At 38.8% G+C, this 27934-nt stretch overlaps 1 long non-coding RNA gene across 1 annotated transcript; it reads left to right on the top strand.

The window, feature by feature from the left end:
* Positions 1-27186, top strand: LOC100522716. The gene is made up of 4 exons (XR_002338298.1): positions 1-108; positions 12808-12850; positions 19610-19694; positions 27060-27186. It is a non-coding gene; the product is annotated as an uncharacterized LOC100522716 (long non-coding RNA).

Below are 27934 nucleotides of genomic sequence, written 5' to 3'. Positions count from 1 at the left end.
GCGCCCTGGGGAGGCAGGTCCTGACTGGTCCTTGGCTTCAGGGACAGCTCGGTCCCTGAGTAGGTCCTGCAGAACAAGACCTGCTGCAGTCGGAGGATGCCAGCCGGGGTAACTCTCCTTTCTCCCTTTACCTTTGCCTGGGGAAATCTTCGGGGCTCCCCTTGACACGCGTCTCTAGTCCCCGGAGGCGGAGCCTCCACTCTCGGTCACATAGATGTTATACCATCCAGGCCCTGAGACACCTTTTTGGGCCCTGGACAGCTGGGACTTTAATTTCCCTTCAGGTGGGATTCCCAAACCCCCAAACCCAGGGTCAGCTCCGCTGGCTCTGTTTCCCTCGCCACTGACGTCAAAAGCGCTTTTATAACTTTAATTTTATTTTGTAATTAAAGAAATTTTAAATAGTTTATCTTACCAACACAGTTCAGTCCGGGTTCTCTGTGTATATTAGTGATGTAGACCCAGTAGCCAAGAATTTAGTGTGTTGCTTATTCCTAACAAGAGGAGTCAGAATACGGTCATTCTTTTTTTTTTTTTTTTTTTTTTTTTTCCTGAGTTGAATTGGATTTTCTTGACATCTGAACTTCCTTTTTTTTTTTTTTTTTGCTTTTTAGGGCTGCACCCATGGCATACGGAGGTTCCCAGGTTAGGGGTCCAATCCGGGCTACAGCTGCCGGCCACAGCCACAGCAACTCGGGATCCGAGCCACGTCTGCGACCTACACCACAGCTCAGGGCAACGCCAGATTCTTAACCCACTGAGTGAGGTCAGGGATCCAACCACAACCTCGTGGTTCCTAGTCGGATTCGTTTTCACTTTGCTACAACGGGAACTCCTGAACTTCCTTCCTTTACATCATTCTTCTTGACACAACTATTACCGTTCTGTTTCAGGCTAGTCATTGTACCCAGTCATTAGACTTAAGTTGTGTATTTTTGTTTTCTCTCCTGCTTTATCATCAAGTTTGATATCGCTTCAGATTTTAGCCCTCTCTTTGTTTTGTAATACTGTCCAAATCAGTTTAATTATTTACAAAATGGCTCGGAATTTTAAAAGCACTCATTGTGTTCAGGACTCTGAATTTGTTCCCTGAAACTTACCAAAGAAGACTTAAAACAGAAGCAACCAAGAAGTTCTTTGTTTTCCTTTACCTCGTTCTATTCGGTTGTGTCAGAAATAAGATGAAGAATGACAGCAGATCTCACTCATAAAACAAGCTGAAAATTCAGAGACTGTGAGTTCTGGCTCTGGATTTGACGTTCACATATTTATAACCCCAGGGAAATTATTTAAGCTTTCTCTCTGGTGTATGACACACTTGTCAAATCATGTAGGATTTATGATAAATGTCATGTGTGATATTATAATAGGTGCCGAAAAATAAATGTGGGCTTATCTGTTTAGCAAGAGAGAATAAGAGGCAAACTCATGTATTATAACAGTTGTTTCCAAGTTCTAAAAATGAACAGAATCAAGTTTTTGACCTTAAAAAAATTCAAATATCTGAGGTCCATCCCAAATCAACTACCTGTGCTCTTAAAGGAGATCTCCTGATGTAGAGGCAGCAGGGAGACCCCTGGAATCGCAGGATGGGCTTGAGAACTACTCCTGCCGTGGACACTTACCATCCATCTTTCAGAGAAATTAGTCCACACTTTTGTCATCCTGCCTAATTTATCAGTAACTAATGAAAGATGACCATGTTTGAATAATTGCAGACATGCCAAATTTGGAACCCATCCTGTTCACAGCAAGATCTAGGCTGTCAGTATGTTCGTGTACACTTTCCTGGAACCAGACACAGAGATTTTACGTAAAGCAATTAGTGATTACTCTTTATTTTAAATGAAACTGTAAATAAGTGGAAAGAGGAAAATGGGGTCAGTGTTTTCAATTACATAAGTTTCTGTTGTATATTTCCAAGCCCCAGAAAAATTGGGTGAAGTGAAATGTAGGCAAATCATTATACCACCTAAAAGGAGAATCTTTAAAGAAGAACCTCAGAGGAGGAAGTGTGACTTTGCGATTAGGACACAGTGAGGTGCTTCAGCAAATTCACTACTTCTTAGATAACTTTATTGCAGAAAAACAAATATCCCTCAAAGCAAATTTTTATTTCCCAAAAGATGTATTCTTATTGGCGGGGGGGGGGGAGGGGAGGTCTAAAACATAGCTTTTACTTTCTCCTATACTTTTGAAAATAAGCAATAGTTCTAGGATAAACAATTGAAATATCTCATTTCCTGTATAAGTTGATAATTTAAATATTCTAAATTGCCTTTTAGACAATTCCTTTTAATTCACTTACTCCAGATTGTTTCAATTGGGTATAGCATTTTAAAGAACTTAGCAGCTTAACTGTTTTCAAATACAAAAGTATTTTTCTTTTTTTGCTTCTTAGGGCCACACCTGGGGCATATGGAGGTTCCCAGGCTAGGGGTCCAATGGGCGCTTCAGCTGCCAACCTGCACCGAAGCCAGGGCAAGTTCAGATCTGAGCCTTGTCTGCAACCTACACCACAGCTCATGGCAACACCGGATCCTTAACCCACTGAGTGAGGCTAGGGATCAAACCCACAACCTCATGGTTCCTAGTCAGATTCTCTTCCTTTGTGCCATGATGGGAACTCCCAAAAGATATATTCTTAAATTTTTTTTTTCTCCAGAAAGTATCACCCCCCCAATCCTACTTTTTTGTATACTCTTTTTTTCCTGCCACTTCCAGATAATACTCTTGAGTTAACGACTTAAGGGGCACCAGGATTTTAATCTCTTCTGATACAACGGAATGGTGGATTGTAAAGCATATTTATAACAGGCAAGTTTAGCTGGGTCAAAGCTCTCAGTCCTTCTAATCCTCCTTCCCAGATCAAAGGTTTATCTTGCAGAAACTGTGTTCCTCTAAATAACTTTGTCAGTTAAAACTGGGACTTCTATCGATCTCTTGGCTTATGGACAAAACTGTTTCTTACAGTCATAGGAATCTTAATGCAGTGTTTCTTTAGGTTACTTCCTGAATATCCCCAGAAATCACCTGTTCATCTCCTTTCCCAAAGTATCTCCTTTGCTTCAGGCACCCCATCTGGCATATTTACTTATTTATTTATTTATTTTTATTATTTTTTAAAATTTCAGGGTCATACCTGCAGCATATGGAAGTTCTGAGGCTAGGGGTCAAATCGAGGCTATAGTTGCCAGCCTATGCCATAGCCACAGCAATGCCAAAACTGAGCCTTGTCTGCACCCTACACCACAGCTCATGGCAATGCCGAATCCTTAACCCACTGAGCAGAGCCAGGGATCTAACCGGAGCCCTCATGGATACTAGTCAGGTTCATTACTGCTGAGCCACAATGGGAACTGGCATATTTCAGAATCTTTCGAACATTCCAGTGTTATCTCTAGGCCATCCTGTACATAACCGCTAAAGTGATCTACTCTCTTCTATGCAAATCTAGCTGGATTAGTCTTTCCCTAAAAACAATCTCCCCAAGCTCCATAGCAAAGATTTTCAATAGAGGAGTTCCCGTCGTGGCGCAGGGATTAACAAATCCGACTAGGAACCACAAGATTGCAGGTTCGGTCCCTGGCCTTGCTCGGTGGGTTAAGGATCCGGCGTTGCCGTGAGCTGTGGTGTAGGTTGCAGACGCGGCTCGGTCCTGTGTTGCTGTGGCTCTGGTGTAGGCTGGTGGCTACAGCTCTGATTAGACCCCTAGCCTGGGAAACGCCATATGCTGCGGGAGCGGCCCAAGAAATGGCAAAAAGCCAAAAAGCCAAAAAAAAAAAAAAAAGATTTTCAATAGGTTTTGTGTCCCAACACAACTGAGGAAAATCATGTATCCCTGCTAAAACAGTGGCACATTTTCACAGTGTTAGCGACCAGAATGGTATGCCCTCAAGTCCCCATCTACCCCAGGGCAGAGCAAGGAGGGTTGGAAAAGCTCCACCTCCTCTCAGGAATTCTGAACGGGATCCCTGTTACTCCATCTAGTCCTAATTATTCTCTACTCTTCCTTGTAGTTCCCTCCCCCCAACAAGTATAAATACATCTTCAGCATTTACAAGGAATCCTGGCAAAAGGCAGGTGCTTCCACATCTCTGTGGCTCAGTTCTTGAAGGGCATTCTGTTCTGTGGAACCCCGTGTGGGGCTCCATGGTCAATAAAGTGGAGCACAGCCTGGACCGGGGCTCATCCCACAGCCCTCCTCTCCTGTCTTCTGTGCGACTGATTTGGCCACTGAGTTCTAACACACTTCACATGCCAGAGACAGGGATGGGGCTTCGCAGGAAGTGTGACTGGGGTTTGAGGGTGGGAATCTTCCCCATAGAGACTTCTTAAAGGTCAATGGAATAATTCAGGATGGGGTCAGAAGATTTGTTTCAGGATGTGGAAGGGGTGTCAGTGGAGCTAACTGAGGGGGACCAAGAAGAGGGACTTACAGACTTTATCTGGAAATTCTTCCTTTTGCGCCAACTTGCCATTAAGGTAAAGGATTTAAAAATAAGATGAAATATGAAAATGAAAAATGATAGTAAAACAGATGTAGCAAAGAATAAAAAGAAACATAGTTTATATATTACATAAAATAGTTTATATGTAAGTCTCTGTATAAGAGACAATGGCAACAAATATTGTTAAGCTGATTTAAGTAGCTTAAAATTACCAATAACTGCTCTTAGAGGTTACCAAGTTGGGTGGACATTTTTAGGGGAGAGTTTGTTTAGTCTGCAAAGTGTGTGCTTCTTGTTTTTGTTTTTCTATGTTTGGTTTCTGATTTAGGGTCCCTGCTAGGCATCTGCATTTGAATAGCCCAGGCTGCTAGCCTGAATCCTTTTGTCCTGGAGCTAAAACAAAGAACTGTGGGAGCACAAACTTGGCCTCTCCTTCTTTCAGTTCACCCAGACACAACTTCTGGAATTGAGGACCAAATGCTTTTGAAAAGAATGAAAAGCAGGTCAGCAGCAGGCAATGTAGAACCCTTTTAATTTATCGAATTAAGTGAGAGTAATTGAATCCGAATCTGAGCCCAACAGTGTGAGCTCTGGGGCCCATTAAAAGTTGACTCCAATCATCCCTCGTCTTTGCATCTGTAAGCTGATGTTCCCAAGCAAGGGCTCAATGCCCGGTGTGTACAGAAGCCAATACCATGGCACCAGCTTTTGAGAAAAGAAGGGGCTTTATTAGGCAAGGAGAAAGGAGGCAGGGCTCTAATCCATCTCCTCGGTCCAGAAATTGAGACAAAATATAAGGGATTAGGGGTCTTTCAAACCTGGACCTTGATTGGCTGGTCTTGAATTTGTCCATATAAACTGCTTGTGCTTCGGGAATTCAATCCCTATTGAGGACTTCTGCTTCATAAAGGACTCCAATGACCACATCTCTATTCTTTGAGTTCCCTAGACTGAAGATTCTTGGTTCCAGGGTCATCCTGGAGACATGGGTTCCTGTCTTGCCCCTGTGCAATGCTGTCTCTGTAAAATAACTCAAGGTTTGATTAAGCAACAAGCTACTTAAGGAGGCAAAACAGTTTAAACTGGTCAGTGTTTTATGTGTAGTTTCACCTTCCATATTGAAGCAAAAGGTGTCGAACAGAGAACGCTACATAGGTACATGCTATAATCCTGAAGGCTGCATCTTAAAAAGAGAGAGACAGGGCCAAGATGGAGTTAGTTATGCTAAACCCCATATCACCAAACCAAGACCTAATTACAATTTCAGGTCTCTGAGAAATAGAATCTTAAACCAGCCAATCAGGAATCACCTGATCAGCAGTAATTAGATAATCTACTAGATAGATTCCTGACATCTTTTATAGGAAAGTAATCTTGAAATAACAAATCTGCTTTTTTTGCCTTATATAATGTCCTTGTTCTCTCTCCCTTCTGCCTGAAAAAGTCTTTCATTTTGTATAGCTCCTCAGAGCTCCTTTCTGTTTGCTGTGTTGGATGCTGCCTGATTCATGAATCACTGAATCAAGTTAAAAAGATATTTAAAATGTACTCAGTTGATGGAGTTTGCTTGTGGCACGATGGATTAAAGAGCTGGCATTGTCTCTACAGTGGCTTGGCTACCGTGATGCAGGTTCAGTCCCTGACTTGGTAACTTCCAAATGCAGCCAAAAAAAAAAAAGTACTCAGTTGAATTTTGTTTTTTAATGTTGCCTACTCTCATCTAGCATTAAAGCAATGAAATTGTTTTGGAACAATATTATCACTCGTTGTCAGATTACAATCTCACAAACAGAAAAGCAAGACATGGGCATTTCTGCTTCCATCACCCAAGCTGTGCCAATTATTTCCCCAGGAAACCTGGGGACCTTTAATTGACAAATACTGTAGCATGATCCCACTCATGGAGCCCATTACAATACATCCCAACGACGCATCTTCTGCCAGGACCAAATTTAACATCTTAATAAGCCAAGAAATGACCCTACTCATTGAGGCTTCCTTTCTTAAAATGTCACAGCTATATTTTAGAAATAAATCCTTCCCCACAGTTGTCATGCTGAAAGCCTTTACCAATAACACCACAGACCCCAAAAGAGTACATTGATGGGATCTTCAGAAAAATTCCCCCATTACATTTGGAATGTAAGCATGGGTTGGCTTTTAGTAAAACTTTTTAAAAGGGCTGGTGATTGTTAAAGGAAAATTCCATGACACTTGCTAGAGACAGTAAGGAAGACTGTTCATAAAGGGACCTCTGCAATGTGGACTTTGTGGTAGGGACAAGAGATAGGGCTCAACTCCGAGAACAAGGCCATGTGGGGATTTATAGCCAAGGAACAGAGTGGGGTCAGTGGATGGAAAATTACTAAGAGGAAACATCAAGTAGAGGAGATTCTTTTTCACCCCCTTTTTATTGCCTTTTTTTTTTTTTTTTTTTTTAGGGCCACATTTGTAGCATATGGAAGTTCCCAGGCTAGGGGTTGAATCGGAGCTATAGCCGTCAACACTGGATCCGAGCCGTGTCTATGAACTGTGTCCCAGCTTGTGGCAACACCGGATTCTTAACCCACAGAAAGAGGCCAGGGATCAAACCTGCATCCTCACAGAGACTATAGTGGGTTCTTAAACCACTGAGCCACAGTGGGAACTCCTTGGAACTTTAATTGTAGGAGTGATGTAAGGCTTAGTTTGAAAGTGTCCAGAGAGTGTGTGAGTTTGCTTCTGCCATATATTTGGGGACACTGCCAACTCTTGATCACTTGCAACTAAATTTTCAGATAGAGTTTTACCACACAGGAAGTAGGCATGCCCATACCACACCTACCTGAATGTTGAGAATTTCGGGGGAACCTGTGTTTCCTCTGACACTCAGAGCCAAATTTGAGATGCTTGCTAACTCTCTCCCTGTGGTGATAGTTTTCTATTTGACCCTGTTACTAGAGGTTATCATCTTTTGGAAGTTCCAGTTTTATGTGAAGGTCAACTGTCCAAATCCCCACTCTGCTCAAAGCTCCAGATTATGTATCTCTTTAAATCCCACATTCTAGGCTCCCAAAGATTGGCAAATACCATGGAGTGGACAAACACTCCAGCATTTATAGGACACTGTAAATTCATACTTCCTTATTATTTTTGCCCTTCCTGTTATATGTACTTTTCTGCCAGCTCAGCCATGCTTTATAAAATACTTAAAGTTATACAACAATTTTCCTTTCTTCTGAACATTTAGTCTGCCATATTGCCTGCAATGGAATTTAATTAATGTCTTTTAAATCTCACTCCAGTGAAGGTAGGGAATTTGATTCTGGTTCTAGCAGCATGACCTTTGGTTAGTTTTTATTCTCTTTGTGCCAAAGTAACTCCATCTATGAAAAATGAAGAGGTTGGGCTAAATTATCTTTATGGACCCTTTCAGCTGTAAATGTCCATGACTCTTAGATGCAGTAATTCTGAATTCTATAGGAACTTCAGTACTTCAGTGTGTTATTAATCACATTCAGGGATTTACTTTACATCAGCAGGGATGAGATTGTTCTTCTCAGAAGAATAGTTATTCGCTGACCTAAGTGGCTCCATCATTTTCTCTCAGCTAGTGGGAGTTCCTTTTATCTTTATCTTCCTGTACATGTGATTGATTATTATTGTAATTTCGCTTTAAAATATTAAAAGGGTAAAAGAAAACACACCAAAGTAAAAAAAAAATTGGTCTTTTTTTTCACTTGGATTTGAATAGTACTCAGAAGAAGTAAAATAAGAATGTTGCATCCTTTTTTTTTATCTTTTTGCCATTTCTTGAGCCACTCCCCTGGCATATGGATGTTCCCAGGCTAGGGGTCTAATTGGAGCTGTGGCCACCAGCCTACACCAGAGCCTCAGTGACCCACACCACAGCTCATGGCAACGCCAGATCCTTAACCCACTGAGCAAGGCCAGGGATCGAACCTGCAACCTCATGGTTCTTAGTCGGATTCGTTAACCACTGCGCACGACGGGAACTCCAAGAATGTTGCATCCTTGAAAGTAAGATATTCCATAACTACTGTTGATGCCTTTGCAAAATTTTTAAGATATGGTTTGGATTTCTCTAAAATAACTAGTCTTAGAAATTCTCCTCAAATTTCAGATAACAGTCAGGGATTACTATATATTTAGCAGCTTCAACACTTTCAAAGCCCTTCCAAAAAACAAACTATAAATTGGCTGCAGGCACTGAAAAGGAAAAATCCTCTTGAAGCAAACGCTGTGTTTACTACCGAGAACCCATGAATCATAGAGAACAATATAAACCAAAAGTATGTTTTCCTTCTACTATTTGAAGTTGTAGGAGCAACTCTGTGAACTTGAAGAAATGAAATACACTGAGACAGTATAAAATACATTATTCAGTTGCTTGCTGCATAATGTGATTTAAATTGTTTTCCCTTCCATTATCCTTGGCTCTTGGGCACAGCAGTTAAGGCAGATTTATGAGGATTTCGTAATTAACAAGTGCTCCTTTTCAACAAAGAAAGTAGCCTCATTTGGGGGAGGGTGGAATATTTCTCTGACCTTCTGAGTTTCTCCATCAACACCTTTGCTTCCCTTCAATCTGTGACTCCATTAACTTTAAAAGCAAATTAGAATCTAGTCTCTTTAACTGTACTTACTTGACTCAAATCAAAAGGCGCTCAATTTGTTTGCTTCTAGGATATATTAGTGCAGTAACAGCATCTAATGTAAATAGTATAACATGACGGTCTAAGACAACGTGGGCTTGGAAAGATTTTTGAACCTGAATTATGGTCAGTGTCTAAAGGGCATCCCTATAAATCCTTAAAAGATCCATTTGGCTCTGTTGGTGTAGTAATGAGTTGGTCCCATCACAAAAGTAAAAGTATAAAAGTTCTTTTCTCCAGGGTGGTTGTAGAAAAATCTACTTATTTTCAACAAATATGAAGAGCTCTGGAAGGAAGTGATTTATCTACTTTTCCTACCCTGCCTCTAGCATGCCCACACCTGGTACTCAGGCCCTGATGGCCCTGCTGGCAGGGCCACAACTTCAAAATATGAGAATGAGATGGAAGAGTCTTCTGACTGTCACGATGTTGATCTGCTCTGTTCCTACACCTTGCAGTCACCTGGGGAGAAGCCCATGGGCATTTCTTAAACCCCATTTCTCTTTGCTCCAATATAGGAAGCGTGATGTACATCCTGCTGTGTGTTTCATGGGATGGTTTAGTGATATAGAAACAAAGAAAAGAAAGTATTTTCAAAGAAGGGAATGGCTAACTGAATTGAATGCTGCTGAGAGAACAGAGAAGAGCCCTTTGGAAACTTGACAACTTCGATGAAGTCTTTGGTGACCTTTCAAGAGAGTAGAGGGGATAGTCTTTTGCCTGGGAAGAGCTAAGGAGAGACAGGAAGTGAAGACCACGAGTGAAGATAACTGATAATTTTCTGTAAAGAATAACAGGAAATAGTGACATACCTGGAGATGATACAGGGGGTCAAGGAAGTGCTCCTAGGAAAGGATATAACAGAGAACTTTGTGTGCAGATGAGAATAATCCAGTATGCATGGAGAAACTGATGCAGGAGTGAGGAGGGGAGATTGCAGAAGTAAAGGCATGAAGAAATTGGCGTAGAGAGGTTTTGTGATTCTGGTGAAGAGGTGGATGGGGTTCCAGACATAGTACTTCTTCTCCCACTGAAGTCCAAACAAAGGCAGGCAAGTAGGTGGTACATTTTGCTCCATGGTAAGGTTCTCAGCTAATTTGTAACTATTCTCTCAAGGAATGAAAGGTAGCAAGGAGAGCACCTATCCTATTTCTAAGCTTTAGTACTTGAGGCTCAGGAAAGAAAAGGCAGCCTCTACTTCAGAAGGGCACAGCGAGGCAGTATGAACTGGAAGCCTTAAAAGTATTTATCAGCATGGTTACTGAAATTGAAGAAGACTCCCTTTTCTATATGCAAATGCTTGGGGAAACAAGAAGTGAATGAATTTGAGATAAAACAGTAAGATAAATTCAATAGTGTTCTAGGTTTAATATTTTAGGGAGATCAGTTTTTCTGACAACAGGGAAAGACTGCAAGAAGGGAAGACCAAAACATTCCAGAAACTTTAGGGAACTATAGGAAGAGAAATATAAAAATGTTACTAAAAGTGACTAAAAGAAGCAGAGTGAGATAGACACACTCTATGCCTAATTAGAAAGTTGATTTATGGCAATTATATTCAGAAGCATTATTTTTTAAAAAGAATTTGCAAAATTATTGTTAAATGCACTGGGAAGTATAGGCTTGGTTAAATTTTTCTATTTAAAAAAAGAGGGCATAAAATATAAAAAAAATAAAGAGGGTGAATTCTAAACATCTGAAAAAGACTATGAAAATTAAGTTAGTATGGTATTGGTCTAAGAATAAATTGATGAATGGAACAGAAACTATGGAATAGAAACAGACCCCCAGATTTTAAAATGTTGGTAGTACAAACTGGTGGAGAAGGAAGGACCCTTTAATATATGAGCTAAGAATTGGCTAGTTATTTCTTCTTACCTTCATATCCACTCTTAAATAAATTTATAGTATATTGAATTAAACTCAAATATTTTTAAAAAATCAAACCATATAAATACTAGAAGAGATTCTTTATCTTGTTAGCTATTCTTTGATTAGGAAATGACCTCCTAACTTAAAGCAAACCAAGAGAAAGAAAGATTCAACCACATAAACTGTTAAATTTTCTGTTTCAAAAAAATTAGAAACTGGAGTTCCCATTGTGGCTCAGCAGAAAGGAATTCGACTATATCCATGAGGATGCAGATTAGATCCCTGGCCTCCTTCAGTGGATCTGGGATCCCGCATTGCTGTGAGCCATGTAGGTCGCAGGCAGGCTAGCATCCCGTTTTCCTGTGGCCGTGGCATAGGCTGGCAGCTACAGCTCTGACTGGAACCTCCATATGCTACGGATGTGGCCCTAACAAGCAAAGAAAAAAAGATAAAATTAAAAGACAAACCGAAGGTCAATATCTTAAATAAATAAAACACTCATTAAAATCCCAGTAAGTAAATGGACAAATGTATTAATAGTGTCAATACTGTAAATAAATAAAACACTCATTGAAGTCCCAGCAAGTGAAAAACTACAAATTATTTTTAAATAGCTGAAAAAAGTAACTAGTAATCAAAGAGATGTACATGTAAATAATATTGATATGCTAATTTCAGTTGTCAAAATATAAAAAAAAAGGTTTTTTTGTGTGTGTTTTGTCTTTTTCAGGCCGCACCCGTGGCATATGGAGGTTCCCAGGCTAGGAGTCAAATCAGAGCTACAGCTGCTGGCCTACGCCACAGCCACAGCAACGTTGGGATCCTTAACCCACTGAGTGAGGCCAAGGATCGCACGTGCATCCTCAGGGATAATAGTTGGATTCGTTTCCGCTGAGCCACGATGGGAACTTCCCCCAAAAAGGTTTTTATATTACTTAGAACTTGATAAGATACATACACATTTGGTGGAGGGAGAATTGGTAAAATATACACGGAAAGTAATTTTAGCAGCATCTGTATGTCTCAACCAATGTATTTCCTCTTCTAGGAACTTAACTGAGAATATCATCAAAAATGTGAACAAAGAGGAATGTACTAAAATGTTCATTTTTATGCCTATTTCAATTAGTGGAAAAATTCTATGTATACCTATAAAAGTGAAAAGGAAATGTGGTAAAATTTAACAGTGGTTATCCACGACTGATGAAATTATGAATAAGTACTATTTCTTTTTCATTGTCTATTTTCCAGATTTCACTGCGAGTATGTATTTCTCTTCAAATGAGTTTAAGAAAAACATTTTTTTTAAACATATGAATGTGTCAAAAACCCCATCAAATAGGTACAGCTCTTATTCCTCTTGTTGATATCGCCTAATCACAGTTTGATTAAGGAAAAGGAAATGCTTAGTCATGGATGAAAGCACAGGATAGCAAGAAAAGATATATGTCTATAAGAATTTCAATAATGTTTTAGAGTTCCTATTGTGACTTAGTGGGTTAAGGGCCCCACATAGTGTCCATAAGGATGCTGGTTCAATCCCTGGCTTCTCCCAGTGGGTTGCCACAAGCTGTGGCATAGGTTGCGGATGCAGCTCGGATCCAGCATTGCTGTGGCTGTGGTGTAGGTCAGAAGCTCTGATTTGATCCCTAGCCTGGGAATTGTCATATGCTGCTGGTGCAGCCATGAAAAGAAAAAAAAAGTGTCAAATTTTTTATATTTACTATTTTAAGAAAAAATATTTACCTCCAAACTTAACATATAATTTTAAAGATGGAAAAATAAAACAGGCTATTTCTAAAAAAATTTCTTTTTATTTATTTTTACAGAAAGGGAACTGCTTACCCTCTACTAGACCTACAAGCATTCTGTGTAAGTACACAATTCAATCAAATGTATTTATGCACACTTATAAAAATTGCATCAGGTATATAAATTATGAAATAAAATGCCCTATGTAAGTTAAATGTGTAAACCAAGCATTTAAGAAATACTTCTTTTAATATCTTAAGTGTGATAATTCTACCGTGTGCACATTGTCCAGCTTAAAACTCATAATTAGAATCTAGTCAAGCAGATGACAAGGCAGATGCCTGGAATACAAATGTGTAGTTTATCCTTATATAATTAATTTATGATAACACTTTGCTGTAAAAATTTTGAAATAAGCCCATATATATTTCAAAGACTCATTTCTATTATAAATGGTTTCACAAACAACACAATTTTATATTTAATTTAATTTTCATTATTATCTTCTGGAACAACTCTTTTTTCCCTGAAATATTAAAGAAGAAAGATGTTATATTGGGTATATAATTTACAACAACAGCAGGATCTGCTACTTTATTTTTTATAAGATATTTATTTTCTCATATTTTAAAAAATTCACAAGCCATTGAATTCATTAGTGAAATATTTTTCCTGATTTCAATGCATCGGCTTTATTTTTGAAATTCTGGTTATGTCCAAATTTATAACATGTGTTTATTATTTTTATGAGCATCAATTTCAAGGATGATAACTAACAACCAAGCAAATATCTTTGTAATGTAAAAACAAGATCTGAAACATTTCAAAGGACAAATATAAAGAAATAACACAATAGACCGTGATCTTATTAAGACTGCTTGATGACCAGCCACGTGGAAATTCTCGTTGAACTTTAAGCTCCTTCCTAAATAGTTAAGAATAATCACAATCATGTTTTGAGTTTTCAAGAGATTCTTCAGACCAGCAGCCCTCCTTGTTCACTGTGGCTCCACTGAAATGCTAACAGGACGTGGAGACACCATTTATCTCCATTGTTATTATCTTTCTGTCTGGGAGGTCTCTAGTTTTTATTTTACTTTGACATTTCTTTTGATTTTGGATAGTGGCCATTGGTTTACTTTCTGTATCTCAACTGCTTTCTTTAATTATGGGAGACCTACACTTTTATGCTATTGCCTTTACACAGATGCCTATGGAATGTTTTTAAAAGTCAGATTATTTCAGATGCTTTCATAGTTTTTGATCAAGGATCAAGCATATGTTAACGTATTGCAGTGAAGAGAACATATAATTTAGAGCTGTGAGATGTGGGGTTGATAATTCTTTGTCACCTAATAGTTACATGACTATAAATGACCTACAGCCTCTCTGAGCCTTTGTTTCCACATCTCTAAAGGGATAAAAATACTTATTTCAAGGCTTAGAGTGAATGAGGTGCACAAAAGATAAAGTTTTCAAAAGTGCTTTGTACAGTGAAATAGCAAAACTATTGTTATTTTAAGAGTGTAATGGTTCTGACTTTGTCTTTCCTTTGCTCCTGGTTGTCTTTAAGGTTTTCCACATCTATAATTGAATCTGGTCTTTTCCCTTTGTTAAAATTAAAGTTTATGCTAAAACCTAAATGCAACCATGCTCTGAAGCCCACAAATTAGCACATTATTCTTTCCCAATTTATCTATAGGGCACAGGCACGGTTCTAGGCAGAGGAGCGTGCAATGCAGCATGCTAAACTTTAAACAATGGAATGACGGAGATAAATTAGAAAAGGGTTAGGAAGAGCTAGTAAGAATGAGACCAGTTTTCATTTTACTTCAAAGTTCTTTGAGGCTGCTCTAATCATTCTGTGCAAAGCTGTCTCCACAATAGACAATGAATGTTTCAAAATAAAATAACCCAAAGGAATAGGCCAAGAGAGCCAGGTAACTTAAACAGAGGGCTTCAAAAGTCATAATGACTAGGCATCATTAAATTCTACTGTATGTGTGTGTCCAAATGTAATACAGTATAATGAAAGTATTCTCTTTACCAGGAAATTGCAAAAATTATACAAACTCTTTAACACAAGATTGCTAAGGTCTAGAGTGCCTTGTGGATTTTTCCGCTAAGTATGTCTTTACTGATCTTTTCAAGAGCATCTACCACTGTTCATCATTTCTGCATTCCCTCCAAAAACATTCATTAAACACCTATCATGTGCCAAGCAGTGTTCTAGGCAGTGAACACCCCACCAAATTTCTGCTCTCATTTGAACCTATGTTAAATATTATGTTAGATAACAGTAAGTTCCGGGGAGAAGAATAGGGGAGCGGGGGCAGAAGCAGGGAGACCAATTAGGAGAGTGTTGCAAGAGATGATGGAAATCCTGGACCAGGCTAGCAATTCTCAGATTACTCGAAAGTGTCTCCCAGTCATCCAAAATGGTAGATCTCTGATAGCAGACATTCAATTCAGAAATGCCTATATTTATAAGACAAGGAGAAGAGGAAAGGAATTCACAGAGAAAACCAAACACAGTCTCAGAGTTCCAAGAAGTCTAGGTTCTGCTATACCTGTAAAGCCAGAAGAAAGACCAAGAAGTTATTATATCCTCATTCTCATGAGGCATCAAGGCAAGGGTATCAGCCTTCATTACTCATGTTCACTATTATCCTTAATGCCCTCCCCAGAGTAATAACACTAGAAAAAGAAACGAAAGACATATAATTTGGAAAAGAAAAAATAAAACTTTGTTTATCCTCAGATAACATGACCGTATTTATAAAAAAAATAATAATAATAATCTGAGAACTTACCATACACGTAAAAACAAAAATTACTAGAATTAATATGTGAGTTTAGCAAGGTTAGAGGATACAAGATCAATGGAAAAAATAATCAGAAGTTTGTGTCTTTGACCCCCTTTGCCATTCCCCTGCCTCCCATCTCTGACAACCACTAATCTATATACTCTGTGGGTAGAAGCTTGTAGGTTTTTGTTTTCATTTTCTTTTTTAGTTTCCTCATATAAGTAAGGTATTGTATTTCTCTCTCTGACTTATTTTACTTAGCATAATGCCCTCAAGGTGGCCAAATGATTTTTAACAATAACACTTTTCAATAAATGGCATTGAAAGAATTGGTTATCCATATGTTAAAAAAAAAAAAGAGAGAATTTGGACTTTTACCTCAGGCCACATACAAAATTAACTTGAAATGGATCATAGATCCAAGTGTAAAAGTGACCACTACAAACTTCCAGAAGAAAATAGAGGAGAAAACCTTAGTGACTGCATTTTGCAAAAATTTCTTAAATAAAACACAGAGAGTATTAACCTTAAAAGAACAAATTGATAAACCAAATATAATTTAAGAATTTTGTCCTTCAGAAAACAAAGTGAGTAAAATTAAAAAGGCAAGTCATATACTGAGAGAAATTATTTGCAAAGCATGTACCTGATTAAAAAAAAACCCATGTATCCAGATTTTATAAAGAACCTTTGCTGCTCAATATTAGAACAACTTTGATAAAAGAGGCAAAAAGTTGACACTTTCCCAAAGATGTAATTACAAGATACAGGTTCAAGAAAAGATGATCAGTGTCTTCAGTTATTAGAGAAATGCACAGTGAGATACTGCTACATATAAAAATTGGATGGCTAACATGAAGTGGTCTGACAATGACAAATGTTATAGAGGATGAGTAGCAAATCAAACTCTCCTCCATTGCCAGTGGAATGCAAAGTCACACAGTCACTTTGGAAGACAGTTTTGCAGTGCCATATTCAGTTCCTTATGGTCACTACATGACCCAGCAGTTCCCTCCCAGGAATCTGTCCATGAGAGAGGAAAGCATGGTGGCAATCCTCACAGAGATTTGTGCCCAAATGTTCATGGGAGCAGTATTCATAAAACCAAGAACTGGAAAGAACCCAAAAAGTCCATCTAGTTTAGACAAATGGTGGCATATTCTCAACCATAAATTACTGCTCAATAATAAAAAAGGTATGAATTACAGATTCACACCACATGGTTGAATCTTAATGCATTTTGCTAAGTGAAAGCAGTCAGACACAGAATACCACATATTTTGTATTCCATTTATAAGAAATTTTACAAAAGACAAAGTCATGATACAAAGCACATCAGTGGTTTCCTGGAGCTAGGAATTGACTGCAAAGGGGAAAGAGAACTTTCTGGGGTGAGAGAAGTGTTCTGTATCTTAATTGTTATGCTGATCCAGGATGGTATATGTACAACAGAATTCCTAGAACAATACAAGTCAAATGAGTGAATGTCACTGGATGTAAATTGTACCTAATTAAAGCTCATTTAAAAAATTTAAACAGAAGTGTTCCTGCTGTGGCGCAGTGGGTTAAGGATCCATCGTTGCTGCAGCTGTGGTGTAGGTTGCAGCTGCAGCTTGGATTCAATCCCTGGCCTGGGAACTTCCATATGCTGCAGGTGTGGCCAAAAAATAAAATAAAAAATTCAAGCAGAAAGGAAACTTTACAAATGCATAAAAGAAGATGGCAAAAGTTGGGCTAAATTATATTACTTACACAATAAATGATCCTGTCTTTCCCCCCTCATATGGTGATACTAAAACTAAGTCTTAGATTAGTGAAAATTTTTAAAGAATTTTTCTTTTATTCATCAATTATTTGTAACAAGGTTTATTGAAAATTAATTGCTGACCAAGAAGGCAAGTCAGGACTTGAGGTTAGGGATCTCTTGACCAAAGAGGGGGTATGGCAAAGGAGATGGGAGGAAGAGGTAGGATGGGGAACATATTTGCCAGGTGCAGGGGGGCAGGTTCTACCAGAGGTAGTCTTACCACCCTTTGGAATGCCAGGAAGTGGTGGTAACCCCATTTGGAGGATTTGTGTTTAGCTGGGGCCTGAGTACATCGGGACTGAGCTTGGCATTACAGATGTCGCCAGCAGAGCCTACAGCTTCAGGTGGCTCTCAGGAGCCTGGACAAGGACATGCCACCAAGGCCGATCGAAGGTTTTAGCTTTTTTTTCAGTTTTTTCTTTTGTTGTTGTTCTTTTTTTTTTTAATTTAATTTTATTGGAGTATAATTGATTTATAATATATTAGTTTAAGGTTTAAAGCAAAGTGAATCAGTCATACATATAAATATATCCATTTTTCTCCATATAGGTTATTACAAACTATTGAGTAGATTTTCCTGTGCTTTAAGTAGTAGGTTCTCGTTAATCATTTGTTTTATATAGTAGTGTGTATGTGTTATTCCCACCCTCTCAATTCTTCCCTCCTCCCAGTGGTTTCACCTATGGTAACTATAAGATTGGTTTTGAAATTCTCCAGTTTCTTCATGTGCAGAAACCTCACTGTTCTTACACCATGATGGGGGAGGTGAGAGTCCCATGAAAAAAGTTTTATCCTTTGGCTCTTGGGGGTGGCCAGATTTGATTTGATTTGATTTGGAGAAACAAAGAAATGTATATTTCAGTCTCTTGGATATTGTGGAGCAATTCCTACCTGTTGTACCTTTACAGGTACCTCCCGCATCCCTGGGATGCTGGAGAAAGAATAACAATGCACAATGAATAGTGCCCCCATTCTCAAGTAGCTTGTAGCTGATGGGCAATACAGCTACATAAATAGATAAGAAACAGCTCAGTGACAGAGGTTAGTGCAGGGCACTGCGGAGACATGGAATACACAGTGGTTCCCTGCTGTAGCTATTCTGTAAAAGCAGGAGAGACCCTCACCTAAATTTTGGTTAGGATGTCAAGACTGCTAATGCCACACACACCCTGAGAGGCTATGAAAATTTTATTACTGACATAAAATTGAGGTCTCTGGGGAGAAGAGAGACACCGGCTCCTCCAGCAGATTGGAAATGGCTTGAGAGAGGAAGGAAAGGAAACTAACTTCGGATTTTTATTGTGGTTGACAGTTGGGGCAGTGGCGAGAATTCTTGAAGGCAGCAGAGGTTTGTGTGGTTTGAGTCTCTGGCTGGATCCAAAGGAAGAAGCACCTGCTCTTTTTTTTTTTTTTTTTTTTTTTTTTTTTTTTAATCAACCTTCTTGGCTGTGGCACACCCGGGAGAGAGGAGTGAGGCTTAAAAGCTGTTGACAGTCAAAAATCCAAACTGGAGTCTCACTCTGTATCATAATCCCTGATCCAGTTTGAAAAAAGTAGGGTCCTCTAAAAGTTAGGAAGCTTTCCTGGAGAAAATAATGCCAGAAAGAATGTGACTATTAAGAAAGGCATATTTATCAACTCATTTATTTATTATTTTTTTGTCTGCTTGTAACTATAATTGCAAAAAATTGAAAAATATAGAAAAGTATAAAACAGAAATTAAAACTCACTCATAAGCTCATCATCCTAAAATAACAACAGTGACCATTTTTGTACATTTCTTTCCTGTATGGATTCGTTGGGTTATTAGAAAAAAATGAATTATAAAAAATAACGTGTCTTTTATCTGGTATGCTTTTCAGTACATTTATTCTTTTTTTCTCAGTGAAATCTGTGTGTAATTGTTATTCTCAAACTTTTTCCCAGAAAGTTAACATTTCTATTCAATTTTGCTTCCCCTCTCTGGTTGTGTTTTAGCCCATTCTCTTGTTTTTTTAAAACAGAAGAATTGAACCAACTGTATGTGTTTTTTAAAAGTTGGCACATCGATGTCTCTTTGTTAGAGAAATGCTATTTTCACCACATGCATTTTCATTTTGCTGTCAAGGAATTCGTGGAATTCAAGTCTGACCTTTCCTGTTTGATGCCTCTAGGATAGCTAAGAACCACCACAGGACCAAACACTTTTATACCACGCCACACACACACACACAAATGTAATGTATATTTGGAAATCCACATAATCTTACCTCTTTCATCTTTCAGGTGCTTGTCAAATTTGAAGACAGGACCACAAACATTCTGGTTTAAAAATTTCAAGGAGGTTTAACAGTGCTGCCTCTAAAGACAGGTAGAGTGGGCTTTGCTTATCCCCATATCTCTCACTTTCCAAACTTCTTACTGTTATACTTCACGGTATCTTTTATTGCCACAACTCAGGAGCAAATAGGAAAAAGAATTCTCTGTCATGTCTTGTCGCCTATTCTTTCTTGGTCACCTTTCTTTGGCTGTATTCTATTTAGTAAATATCAACACACAGAGTCAGTGCCACTAGAAAATTAGCGAAGTTAGCTTGGTCATAAGGCAACGGTGGTCATGGCCTTGGTATTTGCAAAAAAAGCCCTCAAAAGTGCAAGGACCTTTAAAGACCTTGGTTCTCACGGTGGTCCCCAGCAAATCCCCTTATGTATGGCTTAGCAAAAGAAGGCTGACCTTGGATCATAGACATATGTGAACATGTTTCCACTTTATTTGATTCATTCATCAGATTCATTTGTGTGACATACACAATATAAAGGTAGCAGATGACACTTATTTTTAAGGGGGAAATGCATTTTGGACTCTTTATGGAATCATCAAGCTGAGTGTTTTCTGATATTTTTGCAGAACGCAAAGCCTAAAACATCTGCTATTGGCCCTTTACAGGAACAGTTTGTCCATCCCTACCCCAGGCATTCATGTTCACACAGAGAGAAATGTTTATTTATGCCAAAATTTGTTAAAATTTTAACATTATAAGTAAGTAGCATTATAAGTAAGTAGATTAATTAAAAAGTCAGTTATTGGAGAGTTCCTGTTGTGGCTCAGCAGGTTAAGAATCTGACAAGTATCCAGAAGCTCTGATTCAACCCCCAACCTGGGAACTTCCATATGCTATGGGTGTGGCCCTAAAAAAAAAAGACCAAAAAAAAAAAAAAAAAGTAAATTGTTGGTAGTTACTGACTCATAATGAGATTATACCCATTGTAAAGATGTCTTAATATCAAAGATACCATCCTTGGTGGTGGGACCATTGAAATCACAAGGTACAAAAAACAAAGGAGGTGACAAGAAGGCATGTGGCCTGTTGTTTAACTTATTCTTAAGGCCTCAATAGTTCCTGCACTAAACTATATTGTGAAAGTATAAAAACCTACCTCGGAGTTCCCATCATGGCTCAGTGGTTAACGAATCCGACCAGGAACCTTGAGGTTGCAGATTTGATCTCTGCCCTTGCTCAGTGGGTTAAGGATCTGGTGTTGCCGTGAGCTGTGGTGTAGGTTGCAGACGAGGCTCGGATCCAGCGTTGCTGTGGCTCTGGCGTAGGCTGACGGCTATGGCTCCGATTTGACCCCTAGCCTGGGAACCTCCATATGCCGCGGGAGCGGCCCAAGAAATGGCAAAAAAAGACAAAAAAAAAAAAAAAAAAAAAAAAAAACCTACCTCAACTTCACTAACAGATACTAAGTGAACTTAGCTAGATACGATGTACAGAAAGCTATAAAAGTCCAATTTGTCTCTCGAGAACCAGTAATAATAATAATGCTAACAAGCAACAATGATAATAATATTTACCAACATTTGTGGAGCCCTTACACCCCTCTAAGCACTTTATCTGATTTGTCTACATTAGTCCTTCCCAGCAGCCTTATGATGGAGGAACTATAAGCATCATCTCATTTTAAAGGGGAAATCCCTTGTCTTCAAGAGATTCAATAACTTGCCCAAGGCTGTGCTTAAATATATTGAGAAAACTATGGAATACAGGTTTATTTAACAATCAGTGAAAGATGCTTGTCTACCAAACTGGGGCCAGAGGAGGAGGCTCATTAAGACAAGTTTAGCAGGAGAAAGAAATAGGTGCTGTCTTACCAAAGTCATAGGAGGTGTAGATGGCCAGGGTCCCACATCACATCGCACCGGGTTTACAGTGAGACTAAGCAGGGGTTGCTAGATCTGAAAATTAATGTTTTACCAGTGTCTGTAAAGCTGATCAATTTGTACTGATATTAAGAAGAGTAAGACTTTTTTTTCTTCTTATCTACAGAGAATATTTTGAACTTCTTTTGTCTTAACTTGATTGTAGGACACTTAAAAAAATCTTTAGGAGAGGGAAATTCAGAATGGGATATTATTACAGAAAAAAAATGGAATTTTACTAAAAGAAGTAATGTTAAAATAGTTTGCTAATAGATTCTCTGTAGTGTATGAGACACCTTTAAAAAAAAAACACATCAGTTTATTCCTGTGTCTTATAATATCACATGAGTTCCCTTCAAAGTGTAGGAGCCCTGCGTATTTTTTTTTTCTGTCTTTTTTAGGGCCGCACCCAGTGGCACATGGAAATTCCTAGGCTAGGGGTTGCATCGGAGCTGCAGCTACTGGCCTACACCACAGCCACAGCAATACCAGATTGGAGCCACATCTATGACCTATGCTGAAAGTTGCCCCAATGGTGGATCCCTAACCCACGAGTGAGGCCAGGGATCAAACCTGCATCCTCAAGGATACTAGTTGGGTTTTAACCCACTGAGGCACAATGTGAACTCCTTTGTGTATTTTAAAGAAAGGCACAACCCTGGATCTTTCTACCACACACTAACATTGACACTATTCGCCTCAAAGAAATCTCCCCTAACCCAGAAATTCCTTAAGGAAATAGAAGATAAATGGGCACAAGTTCCTGCAAGGTTACATAATTTATCATTTTATTTTTATTTATCATCTAGTATTTTTTTCCTAGAATTACCATTTCATTTTATTTTTATTTATTTATTTATTTGTCTTTTTGCCTTTTCTAGGGCCGCTTCCGAGGCATGTGGAGGTTCCCAGGCTAGGGGTCTAATTGGAGCTGCAGCCGCCTGCCTACACCAGGGCCACAGCAACACTGGATCCGAGCTGTGTCTGCAACCTACACCACAGCTCACGGCAACCCACTGAACAAGGCCAGGGACTGAACCTGCAACCTTGTGGTTCCTAGTCGGATTCATTAACCTCTGTGCACGACGGGAACTCCTAGAATTACCATTTTAATGGACACCCTAAGATTTTTATCAAAAAAATTTAACGCGTTCTCCATTAATCTCATAGAATTTCTTGGAGAACATAGTTTTTCTAACAATCTTATATTTTGACATCTTTGGGGGAGGTCTCCTTTATAGATTTTATATTTAATAAATCTTTCATGCTTATTTCTGTAAATTATACCCATCTTCCTTCTACCAATCCAAAGTCAGGATCTTTCAGAATTTCTGGAAAGAAAAAAAACATGCCTTAAGTCATTTTCCATTACTTCTAGGTATAGAACTAAATTAATACAATAAAATGTAAAGAGGAAACTCTTCCAATCATGTAGCTTTTGTGCTCATTTCTTTTATTTTCCTGGTACCTGAAATTTATGTCTCTCTGTGCCCAAGTGACTTATAAATCGTCCTTTCCCATCAACACCACTGATCTCAGGCCCTGAAAAAGATTTTTGAGTCCTGTGATTTCCTTTCCTGCAGCATGTTCATGGTGGTAGGTTACATTAAGTAGTTTCTATAGAATGTAAATTGGGTTATCTGGAATTCTATCAAGTATAGTCATTCTTTCCTCTTCTCTCTAATATCAAGATTAATACTTCTTTCGCTAGTACAATAACTGATGCTCATAATTATATCCCTGAGTTACCGTATTATTCTCTGAATCAAGAAGGTTGCCAGTATGGTTTGAGTAGGTATTTTATTTATACTAATCCTTTAAAAATGTATAATCTTATGTAAAAAATTTTTGTTTTTGTTTTTGACCACACCCATGGCATGTGGGAATTCCTGGACCTGGGATCGAACCCACGCCAAGCCGTGACCGGAGCCCTATCAGTGACAACACAGGACTCTTAACCCACTGAGCTCCATAAAAACCCACACGAGAACTCCATAAAAAGTTTTTTTATTACTTGAATTCCTTGATTAACGAACTCAATTCTTCCTTTGCTTTATGCTGGATAACAGAAAGACTGTTAGAAAGATTTAGGACCCTAAGCTGCAAATCATATTTGCAGGATTACTGGCCTCCTTCCTGTACTTCTCTTGTCAGTTCACCCTCCCACTCTCTAGGATGACAGTTTCTGTGCCACCTCATGTTGCTCTTGCCTTCCTCCCCTTTCTCATCAGACGACCTTGCCTTCCCTCGTTAATCTGAACAGAACGTCCACATCCTCCTGTCTCCAGATCTACTCATCTTGTGTCTGTCCCCACAGACTTGCTTTCCTACCCCTACAAATGAAACAGACCGGCTGGGCTCCTACCCAAGGCCTGTCCCTCCACACATGCCCTCCCTGGATTCCATCCTCACCCAGCCCCCAGGTGATCTGTTCCTACAGCACTGTTTCCCCCTCTTCCTGGATCCTTCCCTTCTACAGCCCCACATGCAGAAATTTCTCTTGTAACTGAAAAAGACCCTTCCCTACTGCATATCATTCTCTAGCCCTACCCCCATTTTTCTGGTCCCTTATATTCACTCTCCTTATCTTGTCACCTCTACTTTCTCTCCTCAGTCTCTCCTGAGCTCACTCCACTGTGGCAGCTCTGTACAAGGCCAGAAACGGACCTCCCTGCGGCCAGTCCAAAGTCATTTGTAGTCCTCTCACCTCTGGATCCCTCAGTAGCCATGGACGCAGCTGCTCATTGCCTTCTTGGCTTTATTCACAGTTCCCAGATCCCCACCTCATTGGTTGCTCCTTCTGCTTCTCTCCTGTGTCTCCTCAGAGTCCCTTCCAGATTCCCCATGTTGGCGGTCCCGCTATGGCACAGTGGGATGGGGGAGGGGGCATGTCTGTAGCATCAGGATGCAGCTTCTATGCCCAGGCCAGCACAGTGTCTGGCATTGAGACAGCTGCTGCATAGTTGCAATGGGAGGTCCGATCTGATCCCTGGCCTGAGAACTGCAAATGCCCCAGGGTGGCCAAAAAACAAACAAACAAACAAAAAATTCTCCATTTGAGGTGCCCTAAATTTTCAACACTTGACTCCTTTAATCTGATCTCACTTCCTCCTATGACTTTAAACACCAGCTGCGTACTGAAATGGTCAGGTTTACATTTCTTCCCTACCGTTCTCCCCTAGCTACAGACTCCTGTTGACAACTCCACCTAGATGACTGTTAGGCGTCTGAAACTTGATATGTCTGAGTGAGGACTCATGCTTCCTCTCCATCCACCTTCCCGACCTCACTCATCTCTGGTCTCTCCTCCTTAGAAGATGGCAGCTTATTCTCTCAATTGCTCATGCCAAACACTTCGGACTCAACCTCGTTTTCTCTCTTTTCCGTAGCCCAGAACCTGCAAGTTCTACTAGTGTATAGGCCTCTTTGGAGATATTGCAGGGTTGGGTTCCGGATCACTGCAATAAAGTGAATATTGAAATAACTTGAGTCACACTTTTTTTTTTTTTTTGGTTTCCCAGTGTAAGTAAAAGTTATGTTGACACTACACTGCTCTATTAGGTGTACAATAGCATTTTATCTTTAAAAACAATGTACATTAATTGAAAGATAATGCTATTGAAAAAAAATGGTATTGAGAGACTTAGGGCAGAGTTGCCACAAATTTTCTTTTTCTTTTTCTTATTTTCCTTTTTTCTTTTTTTGTCTTTTTACGGTCACAGCTGTGGCACATGGAGGTTCCCTGACTATGGGTCGAATAGGAGCTGTACCCTCTGGCCCATGCCACAACCACAGCAATGTGAGATCCCAGCTGTGTCTGTGACCTGCACTACAGCTCACAGCAATGCCAGATCCTTAACCCACTGAGCAAGGCCAGGGATCAAACCTGCGTCCTCATGGATGCTAGTTGGATTCATTTCCACTGAGCCACGACGGGAACTCTACAAATTTTAAATTTAGAAAAAAACACAGTATCTTTGAAGTTCAGTTTAAAAAAATGACACACAATCAAATGAGGTATGACCTCTCACCACATTTGCCACTATAGTAAGCAAGTCCATGTCCTTGCTAGACCTACTGAAGTAGCTTGCTTAGTGGTCTCGCAGCTTCTATGCTTGTTCCCTGGGGTCAGCTCACATTCCTCTTTGCCCAGAAACTTCCAATTTTTTTAAAAAAATTTTACTTTATTCTGGAGTATGTTGATTTACAATGTTGTGTTAGTTTCAGGTTACAGCAAAGTGATTAAGTTATACATATACATACATCTATTGTTTTCCAGATTCTTTTCCCACGTAGGTTATTACAGAATATTGAGTAGAGTTCCCTGTGCTATACAGTAGATCTTTGTTGATTATTTAATTTGTGCACAGTAGTATGTACATGTTAATCCTAGACTCCTAATTTATCCCCTACCACTTTCTCCTTTGGTAACCATGAATTTTTTTTTTTCTTTTCTTATTAGGGCTACATCCGGGGCATATGGAAGTTCCCAGGCTAGGGGTGGAATCATAGCTACAGCTATGCCATAGCCACAACAACACCAGATCTGCAACCTACTCTGTAGCTTTCGGCAATGCCAGATCCTCATCCCACTGAGTGAGGCCAAGGATGGACGCACATCCTCATGGATACTAGTAGTCTTAACCCACTGAGCCACAAAGGGAACTCCACCATAAACTTGTTTTTTAAGTTTGTGAGTCTGTATCCACTTTGTAAGTTCATTTGTATCATTTTTTTAGATTCCACATATAAGTGATCTTTCATATTTGTCTTTTCTCTGTCTGAATTACTTCACTTAGTATGATAATCTCTAGGTTCACCCATGTTACTGCAAGTGGCATTATTTCATTCCTTTTTATGGCTGAGTAATACTTCACTGTATATATATGTACCACAACTTCTTTATCCACTCTTCTGTCAATGGACAGTTATGTTGCTTGCTTCCATATCTTTCCTCTTGTTAATAGTGCTGCCAAGAACATTGGGGTGCATGTATCTTTTTGATTTATGGTTTTCTCTGGATATATGCCCAGGAATGGGATTGCTGGATTATATGGTAGCTCCATTTTTATTTTTAGTTTTAAGAAACTTCCACTACTGTTTTCCATAGTGGTCGTACCAATTTACATTCCCACCAACATTGTAGGAGGGTTCCCTTTTCTCCACACTCTCTAGCACATACTGTTTGTAGACTTTTTGATGATGGCCATTCTGACTGGTGTGAGATGATACCTCATTGTAGTTTTGATTTGTATTTCTCTAGTAATTAGTGATGTTGAACGTCTTTTCATGTGCTTTTTGGCCATCTGTTTCTCTTCTTTGGAAAAATGTTTATTTAGATCTTCTGTACATTTTTTGATTGGTTTTTCATTTTTTTCATAATGAGCTGAATGGTCTCTTTGTATATTTTGGAGATTAACCCCTTGTTGGTCACATCATTTGCAAATATTTTCTCCCATTCTATGAGTTGTCTTTTCATTTTAACAATTGTCATGGTTGGCCTTATTTCACGTATTACCACCTCTTAACTCTCTAGATTATTCAGAAGCAAATCCCAGGCATTCATTTCAGCTGTAAAAATTCCATCTCCATGGAATCTCCAGAGAAGAAAACATGTAGAACTCTAATACCAGCATCATACATCAAAATACCAGTTTCTTAATATCAACAAATTTTTGGTCAGTATTCACATTTTTATTATTTTCTTATGCCAATGTTTAACAGCGTTTGTTTGAATTAGTTTATAGAAAAAAATTCATATTTTAAAATTGTTTGATTTGCTTTTTCTTTCTCTTGTCATGTTCTCTATTTCCCAATACCTCTCTCTATCCTCAACCCCACTCCACCATTTTTGCTCAAGAAAATTGTCATTTTTTTTTTTCCTGCAATCTCCTTCTGTCTGGATTTTGCACACTGTAGCTCCCACATGTTCATCTGTTGTATTTCTTATAAATTGGTAGTTAGTTGTAAAGCTTTTATCAGAATTGGGCTGAATATCAATTTTAGCAAGACTTCTTCAGTGGTAGTGTCTGCTTTCAAAGGAAATAATAATAATGTCTGGTTAGCTCTCTTTTAGTGTTGTTGTCAGCCATTAACATACTACTTAGATTAGCAGTTATCAAATTTTTGCCTTATGAATGTATTACACTCTTAAGAATTATTGAAGATTCTGCAGAGCTATTGTTTAATGTGGATTTTATTTACTTATATTTATATTAAATATTAAAATCAAGAAAACTTTAACATATTTTAAAAATAACAGTAATAAATTTTTACATGTTAATATAGAGAGTATATTTTCTGGGAAATATCTATATTTTCCAAAATTAAAATTTCACAAGAAGAAGAGCATTGTTTTATACTTTTACAAATCTCTTTAATGTCTAGTTTTTGGGGTTTTTTTTGTTTTGT

This window comes from Sus scrofa, chromosome 1, assembly GCF_000003025.6.
Source record: "Sus scrofa isolate TJ Tabasco breed Duroc chromosome 1, Sscrofa11.1, whole genome shotgun sequence".
Taxonomy (NCBI): Eukaryota; Metazoa; Chordata; class Mammalia; order Artiodactyla; family Suidae; genus Sus; species Sus scrofa.
This window is presented reverse-complemented; position numbering and strand designations above follow the sequence as displayed.